Source organism: Neofelis nebulosa, chromosome 8, assembly GCF_028018385.1.
Source record: "Neofelis nebulosa isolate mNeoNeb1 chromosome 8, mNeoNeb1.pri, whole genome shotgun sequence".
In the NCBI taxonomy this organism is placed as follows: domain Eukaryota; kingdom Metazoa; phylum Chordata; class Mammalia; order Carnivora; family Felidae; genus Neofelis; species Neofelis nebulosa.
This window is the reverse complement of record NC_080789.1, coordinates 11,989,753-12,008,183: the sequence shown is the minus strand read 5'-3', so window position 1 is coordinate 12,008,183 and position 18,431 is coordinate 11,989,753. Positions and strand designations below refer to the sequence as shown.

General features: G+C 45.4%; 1 protein-coding gene and 1 long non-coding RNA gene across 20 annotated transcripts in view; one reads left to right on the top strand and one right to left on the bottom strand.

The window, feature by feature from the left end:
* RBFOX2 (RNA binding fox-1 homolog 2) overlaps positions 1 to 18,431 on the bottom strand; it is a 287,236-nt gene that overhangs the window by 230,930 nt on the left and 37,875 nt on the right. The window contains exon 1 of one of the 19 annotated variants that reach the window (XM_058741442.1): positions 12,665 to 12,780. The exons of the other annotated variants lie outside the window; for them this stretch is intronic. The gene's annotated coding sequence lies outside the window, so the exon portion shown is untranslated. Of the gene's footprint in view, positions 1 to 12,664; positions 12,781 to 18,431 lie in introns of those variants that run through there. 19 annotated transcript variants of the gene reach the window in all.
* Positions 743 to 1,746, top strand: LOC131518924 (uncharacterized). Its single transcript, XR_009265358.1, has 2 exons — positions 743 to 984; positions 1,592 to 1,746. It is a non-coding gene; the product is annotated as an uncharacterized LOC131518924 (long non-coding RNA).

The following is an 18,431-nucleotide window of genomic DNA, read 5'->3' as shown; positions in this document are numbered from 1 at the left end:
ATACAATAGCCAAATGGATCAGAATAAAACTATAGGGACCCACACAAAACCCCGGGACCACATTCTGCAACCATCAGCTAGATCCAAAAGACTGAGATTCAAACACCAAGCATACCCTCAGTCTAAGAGGCATCTGTGCCAAAACAGAAGATCAAATTTAGGTATAAAATATACCTAAAATATACGGGCCTTCCAGACTGGTGGAGTCTGGAAGGCCCGTAAGAACAATTCATTGTCCCTGCAGCAGAGCATCACGAAAATCCTCTCTTACACTCAGCAGAGCACCTGCAACAGCTGAGAAGCTGGCCAAGTTCAACAGCCATCAGGGCACAGAAGGCATGCTCCCCTGGCAACAAGGCTGGGCTCGGAGTGCAAAACACCTTTCTATTCCTACTGGGTTGAAAATCACTGCCAAACCCGCCCTTTAACCAGAAAGGGCCAGTGATAACTCGGTTTATAATGTGAACAAACCATCTACCTGCAGTGTTCTGAACCTTTTGGAAAGAGTGCAGGATTGTGAGGAAAGGGGGGGGAGAAAATGAACGAATGAATGAATCAATGAATCAATGAATAGTGGCTTGGTCTTCCAAATCTGCTTCACATTCTCATGTTCCCAATACCCATTTCCCGCAAATACGTCCCGGGTCCAGGAAGAAAGTCTTTCAGCATCTGCCTTTAATTTGGCCCTTCTACCCTCCTCCTTCCTCCCCCCTCCTTTTCTCCTCTCCCCTCCTCCCAGCTCTTACCCCACAAGGAATAGGGAGGAACGAAACACACACACACGCGCGCGCGCGCGCACGCACACACACACACACACACACACACGGCTCCCTGTGAACAAATGGAGAAGAGATCAGACAGGAAAGGAGAAGAGAATGCGGAGGTGCACCAAACAGGAGGAAAGGGCAGTTCGCACAACGGGGCACAAAGAGAAGCCAAGATGGCTGTCCCCAAGCTCCAGCAGGCAGGGCTGTTTCTGATTAGGTGAGTACAATCGCAGGGCTGCACAGGAAGCGCTCGGGGGGCCCTCTTGGTCTGCCCCATCCCAAACACACTGAAAACCTTTGTACTGTAGCAGGCCCATCTGGAATCAGTTAGGACCAAGTTCCTAGCAGGCCTTGCCTTTAAAAACATAAAATGAAATGAAAACTCCCTAAAACCACTGAGCTGAGCTTTTCCCGCCCGCAACTTTCTCATCCCTTCCCCCCAAATCACCCTTCGGAGCACATTTCTCCATCTCCCATTCGGAGGTCCCCTCAAACAAAAGAGTCATAAAGCATTCAGAGAGCTAACATCCTCCCTGGGCCCAGGAACCCCCAGAAAATTACAGCGTTCATGCAACTGAAATACCTCTTTACACAATTCTGGGATTTTTTTTTTTTTTAATGTTATTTTTAGGAATTCAAAGTGGCCTACTTCTTTCTGCATTGAACGAAGCGGATCCTTTATGAAACTTTTTCGTTCTGTTCTGTCTTCTACATCATGCAAAGCGTAGAAAGACAAACTCTGGGATAATTCTCCTAGGATTCAAAAGGGACAACGTTTTCCTACTCACATTCCTAAGTTAAATTGCCAACATTTGCTTCTGCAGGAATCTGATTTTCACCAAAGCTTTCTACAAAAACCAAGACTTAAGACTTCTCCAGTAGTGTGGTAAATGCCTAGAGCTAAGATCTGGGAGACCAAGAGAACAGTCTTGATGGCCATGAAGTAGCCACGTGGCTAAGAATAAACCATGTAACCTTTCTGGGTCTCTGTTTTTCACTGGCAAAACATGGGGCGGGGGGGGGGGGGGGGGGGGGTATGGCAGACTCAGTAAGATTACTCCCAGCACCACTACCCCCTCCAATTCCACACACCTAACAAAAATAAGCCTACGTCCACAACTAGCCAGCGGCTTCACCTAGGAGTCAGCACTTGAAGGCAATTTTCTTTTGCCCGCAAAGACCGTACAGAAAGGTGTTGGGTGTGTGATGGCCCATGGAGAATGGGCAGGGCCTGCCAGCTAGCACACTTCTATAAGCCACCTTCCCTGTGCTCCTATTGCCTGGCGACATCATAACCACGGCAGGGGGTAAAACGGCAAAGGCAAGTACCAGGCTGGTCATCTGGGCCCGGCAACCTGATATCAGAGACATATGGCACAGAGACCGGGAAAGTTCAATTCACAAATAAACCACCGAAATACAACTGTGTTCTTTGCGCTCAGAAGCGTCTTCTTTATTTAACTGATCTCAACCAATATTTATTGAATCTACCAAGAAGGCTAGATTCTCTGGGGAATTGAAAGAAAGGAGAAAGAAAGAAAGAAAGAAAGAAAGAAAGAAAGAAAGAAAGAAAGAAAGAAAGAAAGAGAGAGAGAGAGAGAGAGAGAGAGAGAGAGAGAGAGAGAGGAAGGAAGGAAGGAAGGAAGGAAGGAAGGAAGGAAGGAAGGAAGGAAGGAAGGAAGGAAGGAAGAAAGAATGAATCAGAAAGTACCCTATCCTCAGGAAAACGTCTCATCTATTGGAAAGACACAGAGCAGTTCAAATTTGAAGGCTGGCATTGTAAACCACCTGAATTTATCACAGGGCTCCATAAATGTTAAGTAAGTTTACATCTACAGAGCTTCGAGAAGCAGATCTACGCAAATCACCCCCAGCCTAGGCTGTCCCCGGCACAGGAGCTATGCAAGCCACCACAACTGGCTGTACCTATGGAACAAATTCTTGACCCGAGGCTGGGTTGCAGGGATTAAGAACCAGCTGAGCAAGTAAAAGGTTTGCGACTAGAACTGTTGCAAGCCTTGCCTTGGGCCACGCCCGCAGCCACAACCAGAAGGGCAGGAATTCGCTCCGAGCACATGTAAGGTTTCTGGCAAGAGGCGCACACCGCGCGGGGTAGCTGCCTTTATCTCAGGTCAGGTTTCCTCCATAACTAAAACTGGTCAAGCAGGGGTCTGGTTCTTAGAGGGCCTGTTGTGTCGTTTCACATGTTAGAAGTGGAGAGACAAATAATCCTATAAAACTGAGCCGGCTCTGCCTAGTCTCCCATCCGGGTTAGCGCTTCTCCCACACCACTGCATGGCATGTCCCATGTGGGGAAGCTCCCTAAAAACATGCCCCTTCAGTGAGTTACACCTCCCCCCTCCCTAAACTGGCAAGACTTCAAAGGCATTCAGAGAGAAGTAAGAGTCTCCCACATGGGGTTCCAGAAACAGCCAAGCTGAACTGTAGGAGGCGCATCAGAGGCACCCGGCCCGCTCCCTGAACACTAATATATTTCAAATTCGGCCCAGAGAACTTGGCAGCTCAGCTCGCTCGCAGACCAGCTCTAAACACAACTGGACCGGGCAGGATTCTTCATGGCAAACAGCAGTGGAGGGGGCCAATCAAAACTCCTGGCCCTGCCAAAGAACTGCAGGCTTTTCCTTAAAGGGAAAATGCTTCAAGGTACGTGTTCCTGTGTGTGTGGTTGTGAGCAGAGAAAAGGAGTATTTTTGGAATTTCTACCTCCAGTTAACTTTACTCGTATCAATTCCTTTTCCCATATTTGTCCCCCTCTACAACACCAGCATCGCCGCGGGGAGTAACGAATAGCAAGTCAGGACTCAACAGAAAGACGACCACAATCCGGACACTACATTTGACCAAAGGAGGCACGGGACGCCTCCTCATTTTAGGAGAGAACCCGGACTCACCCTTACAGCTGCCACTGGAGGGCAAAGTTTGGAGACTTCTCCCGAAGATTCCTTCCCTAGATCCTCGCCTTTCCCTACTGCCTTATTCCCTTTCTCTGACCCAGTCCCCCCTGTCATTCGGAACTCTGAGTCAGCCGAAATGCTCCAGCAAACTGCACGCTGATTCAAGGATTTCAAAACCAGAGAAAGCGTGGGACGGGGAGGGCTTCTCTAACAACCTGCAGCAATTCTGTTCTTCTTAAGCTTCCAATCCATCATGGAATGGTACTTTTGTAAAATGCAAGAAAAAGAATCACTAGGGGTAAAAAAAGAAAAAAAAAAAAGGAAATTTTAAGAAACAAAAACATACAAAATACAAGCCCAAACTTGTTATTATTAGGTTCGATACTCATAAAATTTCTCTATCAAATTGCTACAAAGTTTCTCAATGCTCACAAGCAATTTCTATACCTCTCTTGTAATGAGTGAACTGGTAAGAAACCATGTGGGAGAATGCTGGTCTACAGAGGGCACCATAATTAGTCCCAGGGCAGTGAGAACAGACCAAGCTTTGGTGCCACCCAGGCCTAGAGATGAATCCCAGCTCAATCACTTAACTAGTTATGACTCTGGATATGTTATTTAATTTCTCGGACTCTCAGTGAAACAGGAATGTAGTATCACCAAACACTCTTGCAAGGTTATGGAAGGATCAGGAAAATGTAATGCCAAGGAGCCCAGCACAGTGCCTGAATCAGACTAGGTATCCGATGAAAATAACTATGTTTATCACGTTTTTCCAGAGATTTCCTTTCATCATTCTCTTTTAATCCAAAGGCAATTCCAGGGCACCTAGGTGGCTCAGTCGGTTGAGCGTCCGACTTCGGATCAGGTCACGGCCTCACGGTTCGGTTCGTGAGTTCCAGCTCCACTTCGGGCTCTGTGCTGACAGCTCAGAGCCTGGAGCCTGCTTGAGAGTCTGTGTCTCCACCCCTCTCTACCCCTCCCCTGCTCATGCTCTGTCTCTCAATAATAATAAATAAACATTAAAAAAGTGTTATTATACAAAGGCAATTCCAATTCCAGTAAATCTTAACCTTGAGAGTTAGTATTTTCATAGCGAATTTTAACAGCAAAAGCCAGATCTATGATCTCTTACTCTCCTTAGTATCTTTTCCCCTTTGGTGTCAGAACCAAACATTCTTGTGCCAAAAAATGCATTCCTATTTGATTTCTAGTGTTTTCTGTTTAACTCAAAATACATTTCAACTGGAGGTATAGTCAAACTCTTTCTTACCAATCTAACCACCAATTCTGCTGTAAACCCAGTTTTGCTATATTATACTAAATACTGAGACCACACAGGAAGAATGATTTTTTTTTTTTTAACGTTTATTTATTTTTGAGACAGAGAGAGACAGAGCATGAACGGGGGAAGGTCAGAGAGAGAGGGAGACACGGAATCTGAAACAGGCTCCAGGCTCTGAGCTGTCGGCACGGAGCCCGACGCGGGGCTCGAACTCACAGACCGCGAGATCATGACCTGAGCTGAAGTCGGACGCTTAACCGACTGAGCCACCCAGGCGCCCCAGGAAGAATGATTATAAATTATGTAGAAGACACACATAATGACAAAACCCTGTCACCCCAGCCTGGTCTGAACTCTAGTTTCTTAGGCGCTAAGGCCCTCCTTCACAACTGTTCTTAAAAATCTTAATTTAAGTCCCAGCTCTGCCACTTCACAGTCCCCATAATCTTCAGAAAGCCACATTCTCTTGCTGAGCCTCTCTCTTCCTGCCCAGTGAAGCTCCCCATTTGACTTTACCTAGGTTCAACTCTTCCTTCCTTCCTTTCTTTCTTTCTTTCCTTCCTTCCTTCCCCCTCTCTCCTTCTATTCATTCATTCATTCATTCATTCATTCATTTATAGCATGCACACAAGAAGGGAAAGGACAGAGAAAGAAGGGGAGAGAATCCCAAGCAGGCTCCGTGCTCAGTGCAGAGCCCAACGCACATGGCTCTATAATACAACCTCGAGATCCACGACAAGAGCCGGTATCAAGAGGTAGATGCTCTACCAACAGAGCCACCCGCGTGCCCCTAGGTTCAACAGTTTCAACACAATCCATGCCAAAGCCCCCTGGCTCCTCTCGTCCTCCTTGTCTTTCTAGCTTGGACAATTCTAGCAGCCATTCTCTCACCAAAGGCTCTGGCCACTACTATCACACCTCTTATTTTTCAGTCTGTCCTTCCTTTCTTTCCTCAACAAGTACCCTCAGTAAGTCACTGGGAGGAGGCAGTTAATTCCACCAGATCCTCCGGGATCTCCACCTCCCCCCTCAAGCCTACATTCATCCTCTTACAAAGATTTCTCCTGGTATTCACAGCATTAAGGCTATATGGAAAACCCTGAAGAATCCAGGCCAACCTTTCTACACACTAAAGAAGCTATATTTGCAATGTAAAATTACAGAAATGGGAAAAGATATTTGCAAACATCTAACTGATAAAGGACTGGTAACAAGAATACATAAAGAACTCTCAAAACTCATTAGGGCAACAAATAACCCGATTTTTACAATGAGCAAAAGGTTTAACAGACCCATCATCAAAGAGATATGGATGGCAAATATGCAAATGAAAAGCTGCTCAACACCATTAATATTTAGGGAAATAATCATGAAAACCGATAAGAGATACCATTACAAACCTATTGGAATCATTCAAGATTTTTTTTTTTTTTTAAATCGGCAAAACCCGGTAGTGGAAAGGATGTGGAGCAACCGGGACTGCCTCATACATTCGGTGCTGCCGGGAATGCAAAACTGGTAAGCCTTTTGGGAAACACTTGGGCAGTTTCCTCTCTTCTCTTCCCTTCCCTTCTCTTCCCTCCCCTCCCATTTCTTTCTTTCTTTTTTTAAGTAGGCTTCATGCCCAGCATAGAGCCCAATGCTGGCTCAAGACCTGAGATTAAGACCTGAGCTGAGATCAAGAGTTGGACGCTTAACCGACTGAGCCACCCTGGTGCCCCGAAGTTTCTTAAACAAGCTTAAGATATGACCAGCAACCCCGCCCCTAGGTATCTACCCCAAAGAAATGAAGATCAATGTCCACACAAAAACCATATACACAGAAATATTTATTGGAACTTTATTCATGATTGAATTAAGCTGAAAACCCAAGTGACCATCAACTGGTGAATGGAAAAATAAATTGTGGCACATGCATCGACAAGGAACTACCAATAATAAAAAGGAACAAATCACTGATATGTAAAATGGGACGGATGAATCTCAAAAGAACACAAAGTGGAAGAGGCTAGACTCAAAAAGCTACACAGTAATTCCATCTATATGACCTTTTAGAAAAGGCAAAACACCACAGGAATAGAAATCAGATAAGTGACTGCCAGCAGCTGGGGATGGGAAGAAGGCCTGACTAGATGGGGACCCAAGGGAACTCTTTATGGTAACGAAGTATTCTGTGTCTTGACTGTGACAGTCGTTACATGACTGTGCTGTGTTTGTCAAAATTCACAGGTATGCGTATTTCAAAGGATGAACTTTACTGCACGTAGACTATACTTTGATAAAGAAACAAAAAAACATAAAAGTCTCCCTCAAAAAATAACAGCCTTCTCCTTTCATCATAAAGGAGTTAGCTGAAGATGCAGGTGGGCCAGAGGACGAGGAATTATAAAGAGGCACAGGCCAGCAGGCCCAGAGCCTACGGTCACAGAGCGTTTCAGGGAGCTGAAGGACTATGATGAGGCAGGGAGGCCATCTCAAAAGCCAGGTCAGAGGGCCCAGTGACTGAGGATTCCAAGCCATGAGGAGTGGGGTACAAAGGTGGGAGAGACAACCTCCATGGCTGGAAAACTGGTTACACTGAGCAGGTAAGTAAAATGAAATAAGTAAATGTGCTGAGGATAAGAGGAGCCAAGTTTTTCCCTACTTGAGAATATAGCTGCAAAACTGGAAAGAGGTTAGCTGGACTTAAGATGGGCTTATCAATATACGAACTCTGGTTTTATGATACAACACTCATGATTTTACAGTATAAAACCTATAATATACACACATATATATTCACACACATACAAACATCATATATATATCTGCACACACATATAGGAATAGATAAAGTTACAGATGTATGCATATATGGTATGTGAGTGTACATATATATATTTTCTGACTGCCTGCTGAGAGAGCCTAGAGGCAGTGACACCCCAGCAACGATGTGTATACCTCAGCACCCAGATTTTGGTTTCTAATTACCATCCTCCATTGAAAAGAAGCAGGGCTCCTTGGAAATGGCTGATTCCAAGGCTAGAGCAGGAAAAAAAAAAAACAAGATAAGCCTGGAAAATCTCATGTCAAGAAATGTCCCATGAATGACAGGGTCAAGCCAACAGGACAAAGGAGCCAGCATAAAGCAGGTCCCACTGGCTAAACTGAGGACAGCTGAAGGATCAGAATATAGAATTGCAACCTATTACAACCTACTGAACAAAACAGGATACGTGAGTCTCTGCTGACAGAAATAAACAAATGAGAAGGGAAAATTCTTCTTTAAAATTTTTTTTTAATGTTTTTATTTATTTTTGAGACAGAGAGAGACAGAACATGAGCAGGGGAGGGGCAGAGAGAGGGGGAGACACAGAATCTGAAGCAGGCTTCAGGCTCTGAGCTGTCAGCACAGAGCCTGACGCGGGGCTCAAACTCACGGAGTGTGAGATCATGACCTGAGCTGAAGTCAGACACTTAACTGACTGAGCCACCCAGGTGCCCCAGGAAAATTCTTCTTTAGAGTAGAATGTCAACTAATAAATACAGACAGAGAATCACCATTTGGCAACTATCACAGAAGTGGCTGGTCCAGGAAGGAGTTGTCACAGCTAAGGCTGTGAGCCTGAGGTCCGGTGAGGACCACTTTCCTGATTTGGAGAGCATATCCGGCTATAGAAGACAGTCTTATTAGGGGGAATATGCACTGGAGTGTTTCACAGTGAAGGGATATCACATCCACAGCTTGCTCTCAAAACTCGAAAAATAATAACAGAGAGGGGTGCCTGGGTGGCTCAGTCAGGTAGGCATCCAGCTCTTGATTTCGGCTCAGGTCACCATCTCCCGGTTTGTGGGACTGAGCCCCGCATCAGGCTCCACATTGATACCACAGAGCCTGCTTGGGATTCTCTCTCCTCCCTCTGCCCCTCCCTTACTCATGTTCACTCGCACTCACTCTCTTCCTCAAAATAAATAAACTAAAAAAATAATGGTAAATAGTATGCATGTACACACACACACACAAAGAGAGCGGACAATGGAGCAAACGCAATAAAATACTAACAACTGGGAGATCTGAGTAAAGGAACATAGGCCTTTTTAAAGTTTTTCTCTTTTGGGGAGTTTTGGTTTTGGTTTTTTTCAGTTGTTGTTCGGGCAACTTTTCTCTAATTGTGAAGTTATTTCAAAATAAATGAAAAATAATAGCCCTCCAATGCCAGGAAGTATGCAGGACACGACAGAGTTTATCTTCACAAAAAAGCTGATCCTGAAGCTCAGAAAAGTGAAAACCTGGCCCCAAGTCCTCCAGCTAACAAGTGCTGGCCCCACCCTGAGGTCTGCCAAACCTGAAGGCCTTCAATCTCTGCTACGGCACCACGCCACCTTGTTCCCCAAACAGGTGACCACGGTTTGCAGAGGGACAGGCCAACGTGTGTGCTGACCACTGAGGATGTAAAAAAGAATCAGACCAGCCCTGAGCTCGAGGAATTCGGCCTGACGGAGATAGCCAGCCTTGTAAAGTAATAAAGGATTAAGGTGCCACGGTTGGCCTTCTTGCGCGGGGAATGTTGGCCCTCACTCTGTCCTAAGTTCTGTCTGACCCCTTAGAGGGTCATACTTTGCGACGGACAGGACAAATAGACCAGTGGCTACAATGGGATGCGTTTAGGTCATGGAAGTGAAAGGTCTGTGTCTCGTGAACATATGAACACACACACACACACACACACACACACACACACACACACTCCTCCAAGGGCTGAACAGCCCTAAAGAAAAAAAACGAGGCGTGGGTAATCCCAGTATATTTGAGGAATCTCAAACTATTCTTCTCCTTAGGTTTGCATCATCCACAGAGGTAGTCTAAATTTTGTTTAAAGGGGTCCTTTTCTCAAGTAGTGATTGCGGTGAGATTAGAACTGTTTGGCCCAGTTTTGACTCTGGACTACTGCCAGAAATCATACTCTTAATTTCTAGTGGTTTTCTACTCAAAGCAGAAAAACAACTATTATGTATGAAAAACAGCAAAAGTCTGAAGCTCTACCAAAGCACCAAGAATCAGGTTTACTAGGCTCCCTGCTTCGATGACTCTGAAAGCCAAATTTACTCCCAGAGGAAGTGGGTTTTACCATCAATTATGTGTAAATTAAGTGGTTTTCTTCTAGTTATAAACCAACTGGGGACAGAGGGGATACTGTGCCTCCTGGTGTTCTCCTAAGTTTTGCAAGTAGCTCAGGTTCAGATCCTACATCATTTAAGTGAAGGGAAGGAGGAGGGCACGGGCTACACGGCGGTAACCCAACAGTAGGCATGATAATCATTGCCTTCAGAACACATAATTTGGCAAGGGAGACACATAAACAAAAAGAGTGTTACAGAACATCATCGAAAGAACACCTTCCAGGTAGGAGTGGGAAGGGGAAAGTTTCCTTGAAAGGGGAACACCATTTAGCCGATATCGAAGTAACGAGACATAATTAACCCAAATTTGCCAGGTTTGTGTACTCATGTGTGTTTTACTTGGTGGAAGATTTCCTGAGCAGGCAGATGAAAACCATACAAGAAAAGATATGTCTGAAGGCAAAGAGGGGAAAGAAACAGCAAGTGATTCTATGTTGCTGGGACAGAAATACCAGGAAAGAACCCTGTGAAAGGCCTTCAGAAATGGAATAATAAATGTTTCATTGTCACAACAACTCCATGGCCGTCGTTAGGAGCTCCAGTTCACTGATGAGAAAGGTGGCCTGGACAAGGTCACGCCACACAGAAATGGCAGGTCGGCCATCAAACCCATCCTCCTTCTTTTTCATCCCCCTCAGTTTTACCCAGAACAGGACCAGTTCCTCAGATTCCCAAATCACCTTTTCCCTGGATATGCCAACCCTTGCAATTTAACACTTTCAAAATCCAAGCGCTCTCCAAAGTTCATTTTAGCTCCATTTAGAAGCCGGTTCCTCGCTAAAATCTGGTTGTACTCGTGTGTTCACCAATGTGGATTTCAACAACAACAACAACGATTTCCCCTTATGCTGCAGGGGCCCCAAAAGTTGAAGGCAGCGCTAAGAAGACAGCCCACACAGAAGTCGTCGTCCGCCCTGTAATGCACAACACATCAGCATCTACTTTAGCTGGCAGCAGGAAGAGACAGAAGTTAGGACCCCACAATTATCCCTGTAGAGCACCACGCGAAAGGAAATGCAGGCGTAAGAGCTACAATAATGGCAACACAAATAGCCATCTGTGCTTATAGCCAGTCATGCCGAGAGCTTTTAAACACCCACATCCCTAATGCCTCCCTCTCCCCCCATGCAGGTGGGCCCACTCCTTTCCATTCTTTTCCAACCCACATAATTTCAAAGGAATAGACAATCCACTGCCAGGAGTGGGGAACAAAGAAAGCTGCTGTAATTTTTTTTTTAATGTTTATTATTTTTGAGAGAGAGAGACAGAGACAGAGACAGCACAAGCAGGGAAGGGGCCCAGAGGGGGAGACACAGAATCAGAAGCAGGCTCCAGGCTCTGAGCTGTCAGCACAGAGCCCGACACGGCGCTCGAACTCACAAACTGTGAGATCATGATCTGAGCTGTAGTCGACCGCCCAACCGACTGAGCCACCCAAGCGCCCCAAAAGCTGCTGTACTTTTTTTGCACATAAAAAGACCACTAAGGGAGAGTCCTAACTCCCCACCCTGTGTTCTATCCATTAAACCAGTATTTCCCTATTTCTTCTACTGTCTAAACACACAGTGACGTCACTCCTCTTACATCTCCCAGGCCCGGTTCCCTGCCACCCACCCTGCCCCGGCTGGATTCGGTACCCTCTGCCCCATCTCAGCATTCACTCACGCTCTCAATGCACAGCCCACATTACATCTCTGCCTGGTGTCAGTCACCTCCCCCTCTATACTGAGCTCCCAAAGACAGGGAATGTCTCTCTGCCTCCTTCCACACCCTCAACAGCCAGCACGGTGCTAGGCATGCAGGCTCTGAATGAAGGGTCACGCGGCACATACGAGAACTGCGGAACGAAACGGGAAGTGGGCAGTGGAAAAGGAAATGGTTGGACAGTAATCTGAGGTCTGAAGATCCAGGATATCTAAAGAGAAATCATGGTACGGTCTCTACACTGGACCGATATTTTGAGTGCAACATTTACAGAAGAAAATCACCCTTTAGGGGCGCCTGGGTGGCTCAGTCAGTTAAGCATCTGACTTCAGCCCAGGTCATGATCTCACAGTTCGTGGGTTCGAGCCCCACGTTGGGCTCTGTGCTGACAGCTCAGAGCCTGAAGCCTGCTTCAGATTCTGTGCATCCCTCTCTCTCTCTGCCCCTCCCCAACTACTGCTCTGTCTCTGTCTCTCAAAAACTAAAATTAAAATGTTGAGAGAAAGAAAGAAAGAAAATCACCCTTTAACAGTCGGTAACAGATTCGCAACAATAGGAAAAGCTACCAATCCCACGGGAAGAACAACAACAACAACTAACCATAATCATCAGTGCCACGTCCCCTGAAGCAGTACAGTATCGAGAACAGCCTGCACGACCACCACAGCCCTCCCCCCTCCCAGCGCCGGTTCTCAACACAAACAGCTCTTCGGGGCTCCTTTTTTTGATTTCTGTCTTTCGGGGGAAACTTTTCTGCCTCCCACTCCCCCTGCCTTTTCCCCTCTCCACTCTCCCAACAAGCTACCAGAGAAAACAACGAATATGTGCAGTACCCAAGAATCTTCAGAAGACACATCTCCCCAGTTCTCCTCAGTTTATCCTGAGAGCCGCTGGCAAGAAGGGCTGGCGGTTTGTTCCCAATTACAGGCTTCGTCTGGGGACGAATGGAGCCAGGAAGTCCTCAGCGAGGCGCTGGGAACAATGGGAGATCTCAAAAACATACTTTGGTAACACACTCCCCCACCGGCCTGCAGCCCTACAACTGCCAGGCTTCTAGCAGGCTCTTCCTGGACTCTAACCCAGCAGCCAATTGCGCCGCTGGGGACATCCACTCTCCCCTCTTCCTTTCCAGGTACGCTTGTCAAAACCCAACAGAACCTGACAGAAAGGTAAGCTGGGGAAAGGGTCTGGTAAGGTCCTGGGAGCGTTTCGAATTAAACCCTGAGCTGTACTTTTTCCTGGTTTTTCTTTTCTACGGAAGCGCAAACCACAGAACTGCTGCGAAGAGGTGCTGATTTTTGCTAAGATTTTATTTGCAATCACTGTAATGAGATGTCAAAGCTGAAAGGAACCTCGGGAAAAAACTCTTCGGGTCCCCACGTTCCACAGATGGAGAAATGCCCAGAGAAAAACTGCCTAACTGCGGTTACACAAAGGAATTCCCTAGAATGTCACATCCTAAATGGCAAGAGCTACACCTAATCCATCTCCAGAGTCCCAACACCGTGCTCCGCGCTTCCTAAATGGTTGCTGAACTGAACTAAAATGAACACAAGTAATTAGCGGGAAATCTAGGGCTGTAACCCACAATGTTGTACTTCAAGAACAGTGTTTTTCCGGGGCGTCTTGGCGGGGGAGGGGGGGGGGCTCAGTCGGTTGAGCCTCTGACTCTTGCTCTCGGCTCAGGCTGTGATCTCACGTGGTTCGTGGGGTCGAGCCTACATTGGGCTCTGTGCTGACGGCGTGGAGCCTACTTTGGATTCTCTGTCCCTCTCGCTGCCCCCTCCCTGCTCTCATGCTTGCACATGCGCACTCTCCCTCTCTCGCTCAAAATAAATAAACTTAAAAAAAAAAAAAAGGTGTTCTTCCTTTCTAGATGACTAGAAAGCCGGAGTCTCTGGATAATTCATGCGTACAGCAGACCCCATGGAATTCAGACACTCTCCCTCAAAGAACTAGGTACACTTCCTTTAGCGACACCACCTATAACATTTCCAACCCCTTTATGTTCCAACTGATTTAAAAATCAAACGTCTCTAAACTGATTTCCTAAAATACTCCTTCTCCTCCACTCAGAAAATATTTTTTTTCAACGTTTTTTTTTTTTATTTATTTATTTTTGGGACAGAGAGAGACAGAGCATGAACGGGGGAGGGGCAGAGAGAGAGGGAGACACAGAAGCGGAAACAGGCTCCAGGCTCTGAGCCATCAGCCCAGAGCCTGACGCGGGGCTCGAACTCACGGACCGCGAGATCGTGACCTGGCTGAAGTCGGACGCTTAACCGACTGCGCCACCCAGGCGCCCCAGAAAATATTTTTAATACAATTTTTTTATTGTTTAATATTTATTTTTGAGAGAGAGAGAGAGGTATGGAGGAGAGGCAGAGAGAGAGGGAGACACAGAATCCAAAGCAGGCTCGTCTCCAAGCCGGCAGCACAGAACCCGACGTGGGGCTCGAACTCACGAACAGTTGAGATCATGACCTGAGCTAAAGTCAGACGCTCAACCGACTGAGCCACCCAGGCACTCCCACTCAGAAAACCTGTTAATAATTCTCTTTACTTTCTTTTTTTCCCAAGTTTTCATTTAAATTCCAGTTAGTTAACACACAGTGTAGTATTAGTTTCAGGTGCAGAATTTAGTGATCCATCACTTCCAAACAACACCCAGTGCTCATCACAAGTGCCCTCCTTCATCCCCATCACCTATGTAGCCCTTCCCCCACCCACCTCCCATCTGGTGACCATCAGTGTTCTTTACAGTTAAAAGTCTGTTCCTTGGTTTGCCTCTCTTTTCCCCCCACCATGTTCATTTGTTTTGTTTCTCAAATTCTACATATGAGTGAAATCATATACGTCTTTCTCTAATCTTCAATTACTTTCTTAATGACTGTCCCCTTTGATTCCCTCCCTATACTTCAACTTACCCCAAACTACAACTACCTCCCTTCCTCTGTGCCCCCACTGAAGCCAATGGTTCTCAACCTTGGCCATGTACTGGAATCAGCTGGGGAAGTTTTACAAAATATGAATTCCTGGGTCCTACTCCAAGAGTTCCTGATCTAACTGGCCAAGACGGGGTATGGCCAAGGAATGAAATTTTTAAAAGTTCCCCAGGTGATTCTAATGTACAGCTCACTAATGTTGCCATACACGCTCAGAAATTCACTATGTGGTCCATTATATACCCAAAATATAATCTGTTGTTCTGGATTTGCAAGCTATTAGGCTGAAGGCACATTAGAACCACACCCTTGATTCACATCTGTCATGTAATACTACTTTAGTAAATATGCCGATAAAGCTCTATAAATCACTAATGATAATGAATGGCCAATATCCCACTAAAAGACTGTAGAGGAGGGGGAAAAGCTGTACTGGAGTTTTTTGACTCAGAAACACATTTAGTTTATAATTTTTGTTTTTGTTTTTTTACCAAGGACCCAAGTCCTTCAAATCCAGATGGCCTTTCTGTTCTCAAAAATAGCTTTTTGTGGGGCACCTGGCCGGCTCAGTCGACAGAATGTGAGACTCTTGACCTCAGGGTTGTGAGTTCAAGCCCCACATTGGGCATGGAGCCTACACTTAAAAAAAGAACCTGAACAAAAAGAGCTTTTTGTGGCCAATCCCTAAAGAAGCATAAGAACATACCATGTATTTTCATGCCTCAGTTCATACCAATATTTCTGTCTGGAACAACCTTCCCCTATCTGCACGGAAAACTATTCATCCTTCAAAGCCCAGTTCTATCTATTGCCTGGTTTAGTCATTCATTCCCCAAAACCAGAAATCTACTCAGTGTCAGGAATTGTTCCAGGCAATGGAGATACAACATTGTACTAGATATAGTCACTGGTCTCACAGTGCTTACATTCTACTTGGGAAGCCAGATAGTAAACAAGAAGGCAAATTAAAATAAATCCAGATGGCGGTTAAGTGACATGAAGAAGATAAAGCAACACAACATGACAGAGTAGGGGTGGGTAGTAGTAACTTTCCCCAGAGGCAGACTTATTTGATCTTTTAAGACTGAATCAAGAACAGGGAGCTTTCCTGTATTCCTTTTACATTCCCAGCATTTACTCTAAGTACCTACACAATGAATATTCTAAATGAATACAAAACGTAAGGGGAAGAAAAAATGTAAAAGTAAAAAAAAAAAAAAAAAAACAAACCTGTAGAAATAATCATGATAATCAACTTCAACTAAGAGTCAAGAAGTAGAACACCTGGGTGGCTCAGTGGGCTAAGCGTCCGACTTCAGCTCCAGTCACGATCTTGCGGTCTATGAGCTCGAGGTCTGCATCAGGCTCTGTGCTGATGGCTAAGAGCCTGGAGACTTCTTTGGATTCTGTGCCTCCCTCTTTCTCTCTGCCCCTCCTCTGATCACGCTCGCTCGCTCTCTCTCTCAAAAATAAAGATACTTTTTAAAAAAATTTTTAATTGAAAAAAAAAAGAGTCAAGAAGCATGAATCCTCACCTAAATTTTTCCCACTACCTACAAGATCTGGGGCAAATCTCTTCCTCTCATCTGTAAAATAAGTAGACTGGATTAGACTGGAATTATAATGCTCACCAGAGGCAAATAAAAAGTGAAGCACACAAGCAGAGACTGTACAGGACTAGAGTGAACAGGCACTCCTAAGGGGAACAGCCACTATGCAGCTCCCAGAGTGTACCCCGCAGGAATGTGGGCCCACTGGTGCCTCGAAAAGCCAGAAATCTGGATTTCATGTGTGTTCTCCCAGTGCTTAAATATTAAATCCACATGCCTTCAAAATATTGTGTAAGCCAAACAAAACCCCATGTATAAGGGCCAGACCACACATCTCTGGTTAGCAACCTCTGCACTAGACCATTCTAAACCGTTCTGGTCTTGACAGGGCTCTACAAGGAGATATCTTCCTAAAGAAAAACACTGAAGAAGAGACAATAAGACTGAAGAACAAAAAGAGAAAAGAACGGTCCCCCAGTCTCTGTCCCCAGTGTTCCAATCAGATCACAGAAGACTCTTTTTTTTTTTTTTTTTTTTTTTTAATGTTTATACAGAGGGAGACACAGAATCCAAAGCAGCTCCAGACTGAGCTGTCAGCACAGAGCCCGATGCTGGGCTCGAACCCAGGAACCGGAAGATAGGACCTGAGCTGAAGTCAGACGCTCAACTGACTGAGCCACCCAGGTGCCCCAGAAGACTCTCCATAATTCATCAGGCAGTAAATTCTCGTTGCCCGGAAAGAATATTTTGTGTGCTGGACAATAAAAAGACCCATCCCAGCCTCTCCTTTAGAGCAGTAAGTCTGCTGTATTTTTAGTGATCTGGAGTGAACCGTTGTGCTTTTGCCCACGTGTGCTCAATAAATATTCCTATCCTAGGCAATCAGGAATGCTTCAACAGAAGCACAACTCACATGCACGCACACGCACACACACCCCACAAAGCAAGGAAATCAATTATGCTGAAGACTGGCAAGATGCCCCAAAGACACAGCAGGAATGTGATATGAACAGCAGGATGAGGAAGGAGAATGAATAATTCAGACTCCCTGAGTCACTTAACAAAGTTCTGTCAAGCACAAGCTGAGACCCAAGGTCTGAAAAGGCAACCTGAGCTAACCAAACGGATAAGCCTGCCCCGAGGGTGGGACAGGGAAGAAATGACAGACCTGCCCCTAGAATAAGTCAACTTATTTTTCTGAAAGCCAATGCATCACTGAAAACCAAAGTTGACAACAGATGATGTTTTCTTGTCATTCGCGCAGGGAAAAGAGCATGCATATTTTATTTATGCCCACCCTCTTTAAGAAGGCCTCCGTTAGACTAGAAAGCCAAAGTAAAGAAGATAACAGGAAAGGCAAAAGAGAAAGCATCAGCCAGAACAGTTAAAAGTACACAGAGGTTCTCCCGGCCCCTACTGTCCTATCCCCCTTCTGAGGTTGAGGAAAGTTACCAACACCACCTTTAAACTACCAATGGTGAGCCATTTACCAACTATTTGTCAACTGCTTAACCTAAGTGAAGAAATGAGATCCAGATCTCATTTAGTTAAGAAGACAGATCACCTATCCTGAATATTAGTCAGTCCTCATAAGCTGTTTGTTGGAAACGAGGGTTTTGTATATATGTATATTAAAAAAGAGAGAGAGAGAGAGAGAGAGAGAAAGCTGCTACACAAATGGCCCAAGGGAGAAAAACAAAGGCAAAGAGCCCAACTTGTTTTCATGTGTCTCTGTGATCGGTTCGGTGTGTTATTATTTGATGGTTTTAAATGGTTTTAAAAGTCATGTGTTGGTTTTTAATGACAAGAGTGAAATACCTTTCATCATTCAGCATTTAAATCTCTCAAATCTATGGTACACACTGGCGCAAGCCATTCTTTCAGCCTCGCATCTGTGACATGTTCCTCATAAACAACACACCAAGAATGTGTTAACTCCTGGAGGCCCCAGTACTAAACACTGTGTTGTTGTCAAAATCAAGGAAAGAGTAAACCTGAGGCGCTGCTCACATCCTTCCAAGGGGGTGAAAATGAAGAGTCTCTATGCAATAAATGGATCCTACATATTATACTAGTTGAGTAGCAGAAGACAGATTTTATCAAGC